The following is a 14,811-nucleotide window of genomic DNA, read 5'->3' as shown; positions in this document are numbered from 1 at the left end:
AGATAAAGCCATGGATACCACATGTGCAAGATGAAAAGGAGAATCTGGAATACTGGCAAAAGACAAGCTGAGAGAGAAGAGGGTGAGGTCTGCTAGAAATCCATCAAGTGATGTATTCCTCAAGCATGTATCCTCAAAGGTATGAAAAACATTGTCACATGGAATTTTATTCTAGCAGAGGATCTGTTCTGGAAGGACCACTTTAAAAGTGTGGCTTTGGAAAAGGTTCCAAATTCTAGTTATGGCTTAATACAAGAGAGCAGTGAAATCAACTCCAGCTGATGTTATATTGGACTCCTACTGGATACAGGTAAACCATTTAACTAGAAAATTATGATTCACTACAGGCAAAGGGCAATGTTCTAATTTCTTTTGCAACTGGAAAACAATGTGTAATCTTAACCAATATCTAATTCACTTGTTTGGATATTTTAGAAAGACCATTTCTCAAAATTAAAAACAAATCATATGCAAAACTGAGCAGGAGAAAATAGTCACACACAAAAATATAAAAAGGACCTGCTAAGGGATATTTTATTACATTCCAAAAATAAAAAGGAAAGTCACTGTGCTACAGCCATGACAGGAAGCTTTTACAGTTGAAGAGTCCTGGCTACAGAGAGTGAAAGCAGCAGCAGAGAAACCTGTAAAACAAATCCATAGTACGTAACAGATGGGGGAAAGACACTGATAGCAATGAATACAAATTAACATTGCAGAAATGCAAGCAGACAACGGAAGCAAAAAACCAGTGAAAAAGCTCTGATGAGGTCTATGGCAATAGGAGCTCCTTGCTAAATGGAACAATCAATAATAAGAGAATTCCAAACAATGACTTCAATAGCTGGTCATTCCAGACAAAAATTATCAAAAAATTCAGAAAAAGACTGATCTTTTGACAACTACTTCTCTGCATTCAGAAAGATGCAAGATGCCCTATTCACTTGTTACAGTGATAATGACATCACTATAACTTGAGAGCTTTAAATAGCCTCTCAGTTTAAACCCTACATTCAAGACCAGAGGATAGATGAATCAGTAACTTTTAATTCAATGACTCTTTTAAAAGCCATAGGTGCACTAAAGGTTCCTGGTGACTGGAAAGACTTACTATCAAAGCATCATTTACAAGGGTTAAGTGGGATAAGCAAAGCACCTATCGAACAGTTGGACTGGCATCAGTAGCAAGCAACAGCAGAGAAAGATTAGCATGGGACACAATCAATAAGGCATTGAAAGACAGTCACATAATTAACACCAATCAACACAGCTGTATGGAAAACAGGCCTGGTCATGTAAATCCGATCATTTGTATGCAGTGATATCATCATTTGATAATGGTATGTGCTGACAGGACATCTTTCTAGCCCTAATTTCATGCTACGCAGAAATTTAAAGTTATGTTATACATAAAATCCTGAATCAAAAGGTTCACTATACTAAATCAACACTGCTCATAGCAAGTAAATTTCAGAAGTGACTAGCTAAATGAATAACTAAAGGGAGAATCAACATCCTGATAATAGAATCCTTGTCAGGCCATCATGAAAAAAAATGAAGTACACCACTAGGAAGCTCAAAGAGCTACAGACTCTCTTGGAAGGCAGGGCTCATTATTTACTGAAAAAATTTAATTGTGACATGGCAGATTGATTACTATTGGCATCCTTTAAATCAAGGCCTGGTCTCTTTCAGAAAGATATGCTAAATAAAGAAAAATTAAAGGACTGCTACTGAAATACTGTGAATTCCTCTGACCTCCACATAGTCGGCAAGAAGAATAGATATTCATGTGGTCCCCTTTGGTCTTTAAATTCATAAGCCTAGGAAACAATGACCCAAACATTATTAATCCCTCAGGAATTTAATGCAATAAGTGAATCATGCTTCCATCTGATACAGTGTACAGTGTCTTGAGTATTTCTATGGGATTTCAACTGTAATCCAGTGTTAAATTACTGGATGACTATTAAAATATTATCAAGTCACTTTCCTGAGTTTCTGATTTTTTGGCTGAAAGCAGCAAAAATCTATCCCTATGCACAAAGAGAGGGGCGGTATCAAACTCTTGATCCACACCTTCCTATGTAGATCATTTTGACCTGCTCCTGGGAAGTGTTATTTACAGTAACACTGCCAGAACAGTATTTCCATGGTATGTCAGAAAACCTCCTATTAGGCACAGCTGTGACTAGAACTAATTTCATGCAATTAGGGTTATGCTCTTATATACCCATCATCCTCCTAAGCTGTGCTCCAAGATCAGTAGAAGAGGTGAAAGTCCCATTACCTCTGCCAAACATTATTTGATTCTGTCTGTTTAAAACAAAACACAGGGTTTTGGAAATGCCATTCCTGTAAACAACTCTGGAATGGGCCAGGAGACTTTATTTGTCCAGTTTTGCAGCAGGCACCTAATTGCTGCAAGACTTACAACCCCAGTGATGAGAAGGCACAGTTACAACTGCTTTTAAACCAGAAATCATTTGTAACAATGGAAATACATTAAAAAATATTTCTGTGCAATCTTTGCATCACTCAGTGTCCTGCAATGTTGGCCTCAAAGAGAAGATGTGCACTGCACTGTGCATTCTCTTCTTTCATGTGAAAGAACACACAGAGCTGGAACATCACAAGCCACCCATGAGCCCATAAACACAAGATTGCTGCTCTTTGGTGTTCAGCCACCTGAGTGCTGCAGAATTATGACCAGGATGCACGTGCCACCCAGAAGACAGTGACACACCAGTTCGACCACTTATTTCACAGCCATAATCACATTATTTGCGACTGAGTGTGACGGTCACCAGAGAAACAGCTTTTGACTTTGGGTCTCCCCAGTGGAAAGAGCAATGCTTATGCTATGTTGATGTCTGAACTTCTCCAGCCAAGCTGTTTTAGCACTTGAGGGACAGGATCATGCCTGGCTATGGGAGATGCTTACACAGAGGCTCCAGCAGGCACTGTTATTGCTCAAAATGAACACAGCCTCACACCACTACAGCACAGTTTTACCATGAGCTGTGTCATGGTCATCTCCCCACTGACAAACTTATGGCTTCCCAAGCATCAAAGACTATTTTCAAATATTGTTACAATACCTCAAAAAGTAGCAGGATTTAGTTTAGGTATATATAGTACACTGGTTTAGATAGTCATATTTTCAGTATATACTACACCTAGCAAACAAAGCAAAAACATAAGGAAAGCAAAGGTCTGTTTTTGTTTGATAATTGCCCACAGTAAAAAAGCCACATGGTCTGCTTTGAGTTCACTTTTATCTCTACTGTTTACACAATCATTGAATGGAATTTTCATTGAATAAAATAGCACTATTAAAAAAGAATCAAAGACTTCTTTAAAGAGTTCTTTGGTGGCAAACACATTTAAAAGATGAAATTAGACACTAATAATACAGAAGACAAGCTTACCCCAAACACTGGAAAAACAAGTTTTTCTTCCATTGGTGATAGTTTGCTTTAGAAGACAGTCCCAGGGTGGAAACCTTAAAAAAAAAAACAAACAAACAAAAAAAAAAAAAAAAAAAAAAAAAACCCACAAACAAAAAAAACCAAAACAAAAGATTCATTAGAATTAGAGTAGGTTACAAGGGCATACACATCAAATCTTCCGTAAACACAGTGCTCAAGATTAAACATCCTGCTCTTCTGATTAGGATCCTGTCCAAGTTTCCTGGCATTAACTCACAATAAGCTGATCTGCATTAGCACTGAGTGAAGTGAAGGAATGCACCTACTCTCAAAAGGGGAAGAGGATACAAAACCTTTGTGAAACAAACTCCACATTTTCTGTTCCTCTTCCTCTGGAGTATCTTTAGAGTAAGTCAACACTCAAGTCAAATTTAGACACAGAAACTGAAGGGGAAGTACAGATTAAACCTAGTCATGTTTTAGCATATTTACAGAGATCGTTGTTTTAAAGACACTCTATGCTGCTTGACATCTTGCCCCCTTGCCACATTTTGATGTGATATTGGTGATGTAGTGTTGCTTGGGGAGATTTAGCTGCATCTGCTTGTGATGAGATCATCCAGAAGAAGTATGGAGGGAAAGAATGAAAACAAGAAAGGGTGAGGAAGATCATCCAGAAAGCACACAGAAGGAGCTTCTCACAGAAGTCAGGAAAAGATTGCAATCACAAAACCTAAACATTGTGAATCAGAGAATATGACTTGTGTCAAAATACAACAGGTCAAGGCAGAGAAGGAAAGAAAGCCAGTCTTGAGATTTGATGTCATGAGCTGTGCTTTTACCAATAAAAAAAGGTCAAACTGCTGAGATTCAGAGATGAAACAAGAACAGACTCTCTCAAGTAGCACTGACCAGATTGAAAAGATAACAGAAAGAGATTAAAAAGGTTTTGGGTTGGGATTTTTAGAGGAAAAAACTTTATGAGTTTGGGGGTTTTTTGTTGTTATGTCAGTGATGTGCATGTAGTTGTATTATGATGGGAAACAGACAGGAGATATTAGAATGAAGAGTTAAGACATATGAGTGCATGGAAGACCAGGATGAGGAATCTGACTCTGGGACAAGCAGAGCAGGTGGAGTTTAGATGAGACCTGAGAGTATGACAGAAAAAGCAAGAGATAGAATGGGGAAGGACAGGTGAGGGAAGACAGGGAGATCATGACAGTCTTTTTTTCTTGGTGGTAAAGACCAAGTACAGAAAAGTTAACTAAAAATCTTAGAAAATATTAAAAGATGGAAGATATAAATAGCATTTTAGGAAAGAGATTTAATCAAATAGTCTTTCAAAATGTTTGTTCACATGCAGCTGATGGTAACCACTTATGACATTTCACATAAATGTGTTAAAATACCAAATCCAAAGTAACTCTCAGCAGAACATGCACCAATGGCAACTAAATCTATATTTTAATAATAAATTCCAGGTACATTTTATTTCCCTCTCCCCACCATCTCCCATTCCCCAGCAAGGCAGGTCACTCCTTTTCAAACAACTCAGTTAAATTAAGTTGTATTTTCAGCCTCATTAGCCACCATCTCCGTTCCCCTGCAGTTTTAATTAGACAGGTCTCTTTGTGCACAGCTGCTTCAATCCTTCCCCCCAAACAATCCCACAATGTTGCTTCTTTTATGTCAACATTCTTCAAATGCTCCCAATTACACCAAAGGCAGCCCAGGTGATCAGGGCAGTGCAGAGCACTCCCATGGAGATGGCAAGGCAGGATCTGCACCCAGCAATACAAACACAATCCTTGGGCAGGGCTGAGTTGCCCTTCCACACTGTTCCACCCATTTTAATTAGGAAAATTTAATTAATGACAATTTATGACAGACTGAAGTGAAGGGTCAGACCCTCTGCATAGACATCAAGCCCCAAATTTTTCACAGTAGCCTCCTTCCTGCTCCATGAGCCATCCATCACCTCCACACCCAGCACATGAAGTCACAGGGCAGGAACAAGGCCCCTACACCCCATCCAAGCTGGGGATCCCCTGAACTCAGAATGATACCTAGCTGCAGCTCTTCCCCCACAGCACCCACCCTGGCAAGCCCAGCACATCCCTCAAGGCATCAGGACATGGCATCATCCCACACACAGAAGAAAGGCTGACAAGGACCAGCTCCAAAGGTCTGTTCTCAGCTGGAAAGGGAAGAAAATGCTAATGTTTCAGAAAAAAAAAAAAATGGAAGTGGGAAAGGATCAGCTCTACTCATAAGGAGCAAGACAGGACTTCTTAAGGGCAAGGGTTCTGCTTCAACCACTATTTGCAATCTATTAGAAGAAAGACTGTAAATCCAACAAGCATGGATGGCAGAAAACCCCTCAGAGCAAAGGACCTCTGCTCCAAGGCCACCCTGCAGCCCCAGAGGAGAGCCTGGGGAGCTCAGCACCACTCCCAGGCTATTCTTGGCTGCCCAGGCTCAACGGCAGCACAGCAGGGATTAAAGCAACTTAGATTTGTTATGTAAGGGACATGTTGCTCGTGGCTTCGCATAAATCCCGAAGTCGTTGCTATTATGTAATAGGAACAATCAAACAGGGCAGCTTTTCTGTGATTTGATTTTTTTTGAAAGTGCTGAGCAGCTAAAAATGAACAGTGTGATTCTGTCAGACTAAATGTTATGTTTTCCACTCTAAATCCAAGTCTAACCTTAAAGATGCTGTAGCTTATAGGGACAATGACTCAGCTCTCACTTCACTCAAGATACAGAAAAGTAAAACAAAGCAAATTTTGTCCACCTTCCCACCAGTTGAAGGGCACAGCTTTTATCTTCTGAATCCATCCTGATGGCTTTCATTGCTTCAGCATCAGTATCTTGTTGGTTGTACTGACATTAAAGGATTACTCATATGAATAAAGGCTGTGGACCTGGCCCTGGACTTTGCTGCTTGGATTGGATGGTGGCTGTGAACCACTCTGACACTTGGGCTTTCACCAATGAAAAATGCAAGCTCATTTGGCAGAGTCTCAAGAGTTTGTCTTCTTAAATTATTACTGTAAATAATTCTGATGGTAATGCACACAGTTTTGCATGATACAACCATGCATACATATGTTACTTAAAAAAACATGCACATTAATGCAACAAGTTCCACTGTTTCTGTAAGCCACTTAACTCATACTTGGGGCATGCTCCAGCAATATCAACAATGGATAGATGCAGATGTTTCAGGAAGTCCTGGTTGATAATTTGATCAAGCTGCTGTCATACCAAGATTAGCACATCGCCCAGTCTGGTTTTGTTTTAGAAACTTACTAATTTATTTCCAGCTTACAAACCATGCTCAAAGAATTTCTCCTTTTTTTTCCTAATGTTTTCTTAGTTTGAGATCTGAAAAGGTGAAAAGCACTCCTTTGATGTAGATCTGATTTCCTATCTATTCTCTTAGCCTCTCAAGCTAAATTAGCACATTGAAGAAACAGTCCAGTTTCAGTGCTCATGCTAAATACTTGTTGTGATGCTTTTAGCATTAAACCTCAAACAAGATATCCAGATTGTGATGGTGATACAGCAAACCTGTCCTAAGCACTTGCACCCGGTCTCTCTAACCTTTCTAGCCTTGCTCATGCAGCTGTTGGAGTCCACCAAAGCTCACACGAATTGTTTCTAGAGGTTGTGTTACCGTTCTTTCCTTTTTAAAGCCTCACTATTATATCACACCAGGAGCAAAACAATTTATCATCATCAGCAAGAGAGGGACTTAAAATCCCCACGGTCTGATAGACCAGAAGGAACAAATTCATCCTTAGAGCATGACTCTGCTGAGCACAGTCAAGTATAATTTACTTTTAAATGTCTTATCTGTGCCCAGCATCCTCCCAGCTTTCCCTGTGCATAGCTCATCACAATTCCTCCCACCATTCTGGCATGAGCAAACTGCATCAAGCTCAGAAATGCTTAATACAAAGCTTTCTATTTTTCTCCCATCACAATCTAATTCTTGTTCAGTAACACTAACATACTCTGGAGCACAGAAACACATTACTTGGCTAATGGTCCCTCTGAATTCTTCCGGCAGTACAAATTTGAGAATTATTGTGAGACCTGCCTCAGACTGAAATCACAGGTGGCTTAAAAGGTTGTTGTTCCATGTGTCCCATGCGAAACTTGGCAGAGAACACAGGCCAGAGGGCAAAAGCACTATCAGAGCATCTCTATTTGAGCTACCCTTGCCTGCCAGACTGGCTCTTGGACAGCCCTAGTATTCTGCCATAACTTCGAGCACCCCGTGAGGATAATACACATGGAAGCCAACTCATTTAGGATAAGCTATCAAATAGTTAAAATTCAAAAAGTAAAATTTAATAGAGAAACAAATTTGCCCAGTATGTGTTTTAGAGGCTTGTTTACTTTTTAGCTATGATTTCAAAGGGAAGTCATTCTCTTGTAAGTGCTTGGTGATTATGCCCATGAAGTGAGACTCACAGCTGCGCAAAGAACAAGTTAAACCTTTCTTCCAGCTTTGCATCCCATCCAGCAGCTGTTTTAAAGCAGTTTATAACCCTCAGGCTCACATAAGGAGCAGCAACCTGTATTACACCAACATCTAAATTAAGAGTCACAATTGCAGGCTGGGAGGGGAATACAAGAAAATTTTGATGCTTTTGCTAGTTTTATGGATAGCATAAAATCACTGATCTGCAAGTTATGTCACTAACAGCAAAAGCCTGGTAACTGCTCCTACACCAGATGCTTATGAAGATTAAGCCATTTTCAGAGACTTTTGATGTTGAGACCTCTGCTGGAACAAAACAGACTTCACCATCCACAGTCCCCAAATGCTCTGCAACAGTGAGCTAGCAGACTCCTCCCAGATTTTGGAGAAGAAGCTAAGGCATGGTCTTGAACCAGCACTATCATATTTACACAGGAACAGAAGATGGATTTCCTCACCTTCCAGTCAATGCACCACTGGTGCAACTTTCTCTGCAGCACTGTGTGCTATGCCACACTACATCACAAAAGTGACAATAACTTTTCCTTGAGCAGAAAACAGTTCCTGCCCTAAAATGTGACGATTCACTATCCCAGGAGTTTAGAAACTGTTTGCCTGACTGCCAGCTTTGTAGCCTCTTAATTTAAAAAGAAAATACAAACCCATAAAGAAATTACTAAGGTAACTGCTTAAATGAAGTCTTTTAAACAGCAGGTCTAGCACACAAGTCTTATGAGGAGCAGCTGAGGGAGCTGGGGTTGTTTAGCCTGGGGAAAAAAAGACTCGGGGGGGGGGGGGGGGGGGCCTTATCACTTTCTACAACTGGCTAAAAAAAGGTTGTAATGAGGTGGGGGTGGTCCTCTCCTCACAGGTAATAAGCAACAGAACAAGAGGAAATGGTCTCAGTTTGTGCCAAAGGAGGTTTACATTGGATATTAGAAAAAAATCTCTTCACTGAAAGGATTGTCAAGCCCAGGAGAGCGGAGTCACCATACATGGAGATATTTAAAGGATATGTACATGGGCACTTGGAAACATGGTAGACAGTGCTGGGTTAACAGTTGGACTACTTTTCAGATGTTTTCAATATTTTACATATATGTCTTTTGGCTACAAAATACTGACCTGGCTCTGTCATAACAGAGTGACATGGGGAAGAGATTTGATTAGTATAAATCACTTGGTTGTGAAGTTACAGCAATTTATAACAGCTAATCCTTTCTCCATTTGCTTTATCCTAAGAAGGTATTTCTTATGAAATCATTGACAGAGGCCAGTCAGGTGGTTTCAGCATTTGGTTGTATTCTGGAGATCCTTCAGGTCACCTTGGACCTTATCCTTTTTCCAGTTCCCTACTGGAAAACTCAGAATAGCAAGACAATACCATATAATAGCAATTTGGTTAGGAAGAACAAATGAATCAGGTTTTCAGAGAGTACAGCATCAAAGGTATATCCAGCAAGAGAAAATGACAGCATTCCCAGGCTCATAAGGATGCTAGTTATATTAGGGTAGTGCCAGAATAAGTTATACAAAAATCTATCAGAATTATTTTCCTAAAGAAAGATTATTTAGACAGGTTTGAGTTTGCAGTAACAAGTTCAGGTACAAAACAAGGCACCATGCACTTAAGTTTTGCTCCTCTTTACTAATTTTTTTAACAAAACTGACCGCAGCAGGTTTAGTAATAGCTGCATTTAAACAATGTCAGTATAATTATAAATAACTTAAGATAAAATGGAATACTTGTCTAGGGAAAGCATTTGCTAAATCAGCTATGTCTCAACAGTCTTTTTAGCAAACCTCAGCATCCAGACAGGGGAGGAGGGAAAGAGATCCTCTTGCACTGCTTGCTGCTGGCATTTCACCAGATATCTTCACCCAGAAGTCCATTATTATGCCTAGATCTTTTCTCCTCCAGAGCCTTCAATCAAATATTAAACCAACCACTGTTTATGAGTCTCTACTGTATTGTGCTTCACTTTATCTACCATTGTATGACTCTCCAGAGAGCACACACTTAACTGGAGCCCTCAGAAGGCTCCAATTCTGTCCTACGTTGATTTCAGGTGCTTCTTGCATGAACTTAAGAAACAGAGAACACACACTGCAAGCTGAACATCTTGGTTTTCCTAACGTGGGAGAGGACTAATTCTCACTGGTTACCAAGTTCCCTGCACAGGCTCCAATGTGCTTTACAGCTGTGGAGAGCTGCACTTCTGCTGCTAGCTCTCCTCTCCTCTCCTATCTTCTTAAATAGTTAGCATTGCTTACTCTTACATAAATGTATTTTGCAAAAAAATACACACTGCAGAAATAAGACCCAAAGTTTAAAGTTGCTTTCTTGCTTGTTACAGTTCCTATCACTAAGACAAGAAGTAACACCCAGGAAAACTTTACCATAGAAAAAGCTTTGCTGTAAAGAAATGAAAAACTACTTATCTGACCCAACCCCACACTTGCCATTTGTTAGATCAATAGCCAAATACCTACCTCTGTCCTTAAAGAGACAAATAGAAGGAAAAACATGGTACCATATGAAAAGCTACTTCAAATAAACCACATGGATACAGCCTTGCAAATATTTTTCTCAGTGTCTGTGTCCCATCCCATCATCCCTCCCCCCACCCCATCCCTTCTCAGGTAGCAATTTCCAAACTCACAGTGCAGCACTCAAAGAATTACTTGCAGAATCCCCCTTCTGTACCTTAAAATAGGAGCTTACTCTCCAGAAATTAAGGCAATGCTAAACGCCGTAGAACAAGAAGTTAACCCTCATTTGCACACACATAGCTCGCTCCTACCGCTCTCTGGCAGCACAGGCTGCGCTGTTCTCCACAACAGATTGCAAAGATAGGAGACAAGTAGCTGGGTATATTTAATTGCATTGGAAACAGGCAGACTGGTAAAGGGTTTACGTAGCATGGGATACAGGAAAGCCCAACAACCCTGCTTGAAATTGGGGGACAAGAAATGATAAAACCCACAAACGCTACACTGGATGTTAGAGAGCATAAAACAATCCCTGCATGAAATCACACACAAACCAAAACAAAGCATTTATGCATCACATTACACCCAGCTCGTCAGCTGCCAAGTGCCTCCTTAATGCAGTCACCCGTTGCAAAGTTAACCTGCATGCAAACACTTGACATGCAAATGATTTTGCTACCGATGCCTTAGTATAAGTAAATATTTCTAATGTTTGACCCGCAGAGAGATGCCTTTTTTTTTTTTTTTTTAAATCTTTGCAGTTCTTAATGCAATGATAAATGTCAAGGCTCCTGCTAGCTTACTCTTTTCATGTTTAGAGCAATCAGGCATCATTGGCTCCCTAGCAGGTACCTGTAGGGAGTCGGTACAGGCTGGTGCGAAGGCACACGAGCCTCCCTCCTCTGCACCCTCGGGACGCAGTGATGGGGACCGGACAGAAAGGGAGATAAAGCAAAGAGGAAAAAGGTACCCGTACTCATTTAAACAGAGTTAGAAACGACCGACCTAGATGAACAGCTCTTCACGCAGAGGCATTTTACTCGAGTAGGAAGACCTGGATTTGCTGCCCTATCTTCCTTCCACATGGTTAGCTTTCCCTTCCTAGAAAAACGCTGCTTTTTATGCATAGCAGCTGCTTTACCTTCCATCATTTTTCGGAAAAATAATGGGATGCTGTTATATGCCATGGAAAGGGCTGAGAGGAATAGCAGTTTCAGCCCTGTGCGCCCGCGGGTTGCCGACAAGCTCGGCACTTGCCCTGAGCCCTCCGCTCGCCCATGCCGAAGGTTCGGCCGTGTCCGGGGATCCCCAGCCCTGCCGGGACGCTGCTCCCCGAGGCACTGTCGCCCCGCTGACAGGCTGCTGGCGTGCAGCTGGCAATTCCGATTCGCGCACAGACGCCGCACGGAGAGCGAAGCCCGCTCAAGCCAGTCCGGTTATTGGCATCCCCAGAACTTTTGTCTCAATACATTTCATCACATATATTATCCACCCCGATAAGCTGGGCTCACGCCCCCACCTCGTGCCAGCACCAGGGGTACAGGAGCAGCCGCCAGCCCCGCCGCGCCCCTCCCGCGCGGGAGCCATCCCGGTTCCTGGAGCTTTTGCCCATATCCCGTTCCCAGCGCCCCGGGGGCGCAGCCGGGACCGCCCGGGTACGGCGAGCATGGAGCAACCCCAGCCCCGGGGCGATGCGGGGCAGGGAGGGGGGCAGACCCACGAGGCGGGAGCGGAGCCAGCGGGGGATGCGCGGCGCTCACCTGCCTCCGCGCCGCTGCTGGTGCCGCCTGCCGCCGCCGCCGCCGCTGCCGGGCCGGGCGGACGACGCGGGGCGTGCGCGGGCCGTGCTTTTATAGCGGGCGCAGCCGCCCAGCAGCGCCCGCCGCCGCCCGCGCCGCGGCGCCCCCTGCGGGCCCGCCCGCGCACCGCGCACCGCGCTCCGCCCGCACCGCGCTCCGCCCGCACCGCGCTCCGCCCGCACCGCGGCCGCGGCGACCCGCGGGGACCCGCACGGCACCGAGACGCGCCACAGAGGCAGCGCCCGCGGGCGCGGTTGTGGGCCGCTCCTGGCGCTCCCCGGTTGGTTTTTTTCCCAGGTTCGCGCCCTGGAAGCACGTAGGTCGGTGTTAGTAGGTTATCGAATGGGGTTTCTTTATGAGGGGGAAAAAAAACGTTTAGGGTCAGCGTCTGCGTAGTAGTGCCTCAAATGGCATCAGACAGAAACGGGACCTGCTCGTGGCACGGCTTTTCTGCTCCTTGCCTGGCTGCCCTCCAGTTCTCCCTCGCTCCGAGTTCATTTCTCTTTCACTTTAAAATGAGCAGGAAAATAGAAAAATAAATAACTAAATACGCGAGCAGAGACACAAATTTGCTTTTCAGCAAAACTTGTAACTCGAAGGGTAATCTCCATCACTTTTGCTATGCTTAAACTGCAGCCCAGGGGTTTTACTCTCGTAGCGAAGAGAGCTCTGTGGTACAGGCAAAAGATCTTTATTGTGCATTTAAAGCCTTATCTACACCTACAGCCCGTGCTACAGCTCTCTCCGTGGGCACTGTTACATTCCCGGTGAGCTAGCGCTCATTGTTTCAATCAGCTGTTAGAATCGGCAGCAGGCACGAGATCAGATGGGAATTTTATGATCTGTGTCTAATGCTGGGCAACTCAATTAATTTTTATGAAGTCCTCTGGGCAAATGCATGAAGATCTATCTGTTCAGGAGGGGGTGATGAAGGGATTCCCAGTTTTTGAGGCCAGCCAGATGATACACAGCATCCTCCTGTCTGGGAGCCCCTGCAGGGATGCCTGGAGACACCGGGAGAACAGCCAGGAGCTCACACAGAGGTATGAGACAGCAAGTGCCTACCAGTCTAGGGAGACATGGAAGAAATGTCCATTGCCTGCATCCCAGTGCCAGTCTGGCCCTTTGGCAGCTGGGATTCAGTACAGTATTGAGGAAAGGCTTCGCTTTCCCAGTGCCTCTCTGGTCAGGCTGGTGTTACAGCCTCGTACGGCAGGACAGTCACTGTCACAGGATATATCCTTATTTCCCAGGCACACAATAACTTCCTTATTCCTGCCTGTGCTCAAACACACTGTGCTTGCATCTGTCTGCAATCTGAAGTGCCAAGTACCATCCCTGTGGCACCATAAGGGTGTCTCTTATCCTTAAAGGACCTTCCTTTAAGGTTTGTCTTCCTGCTGAATAAAGCTGTGTTACTCCCCCCCAGCCACACCACGCTGGACTAAATGCTACGCTTCAGTTACAAAGACAATGAAGATAAAGGATCTTAGCTGGTAAAGTCACTGAGAGCATCTCTCTGGCTGGCACAAAGAGAACCCTGACAAACCAGGCACTGGCTGGTTTATCTGTGGTGGTTTAGGACATGAACCCTCTTGCCTACCCGCAAAGCAGGCAGGACAGGAGATGTGGCTGCACCTCAGCTCACAATTCAGAATATTATTTATGTTCAAGCCCTGTGCTTATCTATGAGTAAAATAAGGAGAGGGGATTCTCTTCGCTGAAGAAGCGAACGAAACCATCCCGCACCTCAGCCTCTGATTTTCAGAAAGCAGCAGTGCCGTTTGTCTTGTCCAAAGGCATTACCATGAAGCCGTTGATGAGGGCTTTCACTGCCCTCTTTTACATCAGTATTTGAAAGGACCCACTGGCTCTATTAAAACAGGAACAATAACAGAGAAAGTCCAAATTTACCCAAAATATTAATCACCCTGGAAAGATCTATCAGATGGAAAAAACCCCAAATACATGCCAGCATCAAGTTTCTTCCCTCAATCATTTTTGCAAATAATCATTGCTCCCTTCACTTGACTTCTGATCATGGAACTATTGCACTCTAAAAGATAATTCATGCTGTTATCACACTTAATTAAAAGCTACTTAGCTGTAGAACGTGGGCCTCACTTTATTTTTAGATCCTGTGCAGAACTGAAATTATCTGCTGTAGATAATTCACATGAACTTGTTTTTCTTCAACATTTGGAGGAGAAATCTCTAGCCTATACAAATGTTCAACGAAAGATTTCTTATGCGATTCCAACAAGCAGAAGGCATAACAAAAGAATTGTTGTTTGTGCTGCGAAGAGTAAAAGAAAATGATGAGAAACTGAAGAGTGGATGGCTTTTATAAATGTAGGCAGAGCAGTTTCAAGCTGAACCCACTTTGTTGATGTGTTTAGGAAAAAGCTGCTGCAGCTACAGAGAGGCGGCAGAATAGCCTCACACATAGACCTGGAAATAGAAGGCAGTGAGGAGGCCCTGGCCCAGGGCAGGGACAGCCTGCCTTGGAGCACCCTGGACTGGATAGGGCCCTGATGGAATTGGGGAGTGGAGTAACCACATGCCTTGGCCACGGCTGACCTGACAAGCC

The 14,811-nt window shown here is 43.3% G+C and overlaps 1 protein-coding gene across 2 annotated transcripts in view; it reads right to left on the bottom strand.

Annotated features, from left to right (window-relative positions):
- The window catches only part of MTUS2 (microtubule associated scaffold protein 2), a 269,268-nt gene extending 257,041 nt beyond the window's left edge, over positions 1–12,227 (bottom strand). For both annotated transcript variants that reach the window (XM_048294988.1, XM_048294987.1), the window contains exons 1-2: positions 12,183–12,227; positions 3,432–3,505 (exon numbers count right to left, since the gene is read on the bottom strand). The gene's annotated coding sequence lies outside the window, so the exon portion shown is untranslated. The remainder of the gene's footprint in view (positions 1–3,431; positions 3,506–12,182) is intronic.
- Between the last annotated feature and the right edge of the window lie 2,584 nt (positions 12,228–14,811).

Source organism: Corvus hawaiiensis, chromosome 2 (genome assembly GCF_020740725.1).
Source record: "Corvus hawaiiensis isolate bCorHaw1 chromosome 2, bCorHaw1.pri.cur, whole genome shotgun sequence".
NCBI classification, from domain to species: domain Eukaryota; kingdom Metazoa; phylum Chordata; class Aves; order Passeriformes; family Corvidae; genus Corvus; species Corvus hawaiiensis.
This window is presented reverse-complemented; position numbering and strand designations above follow the sequence as displayed.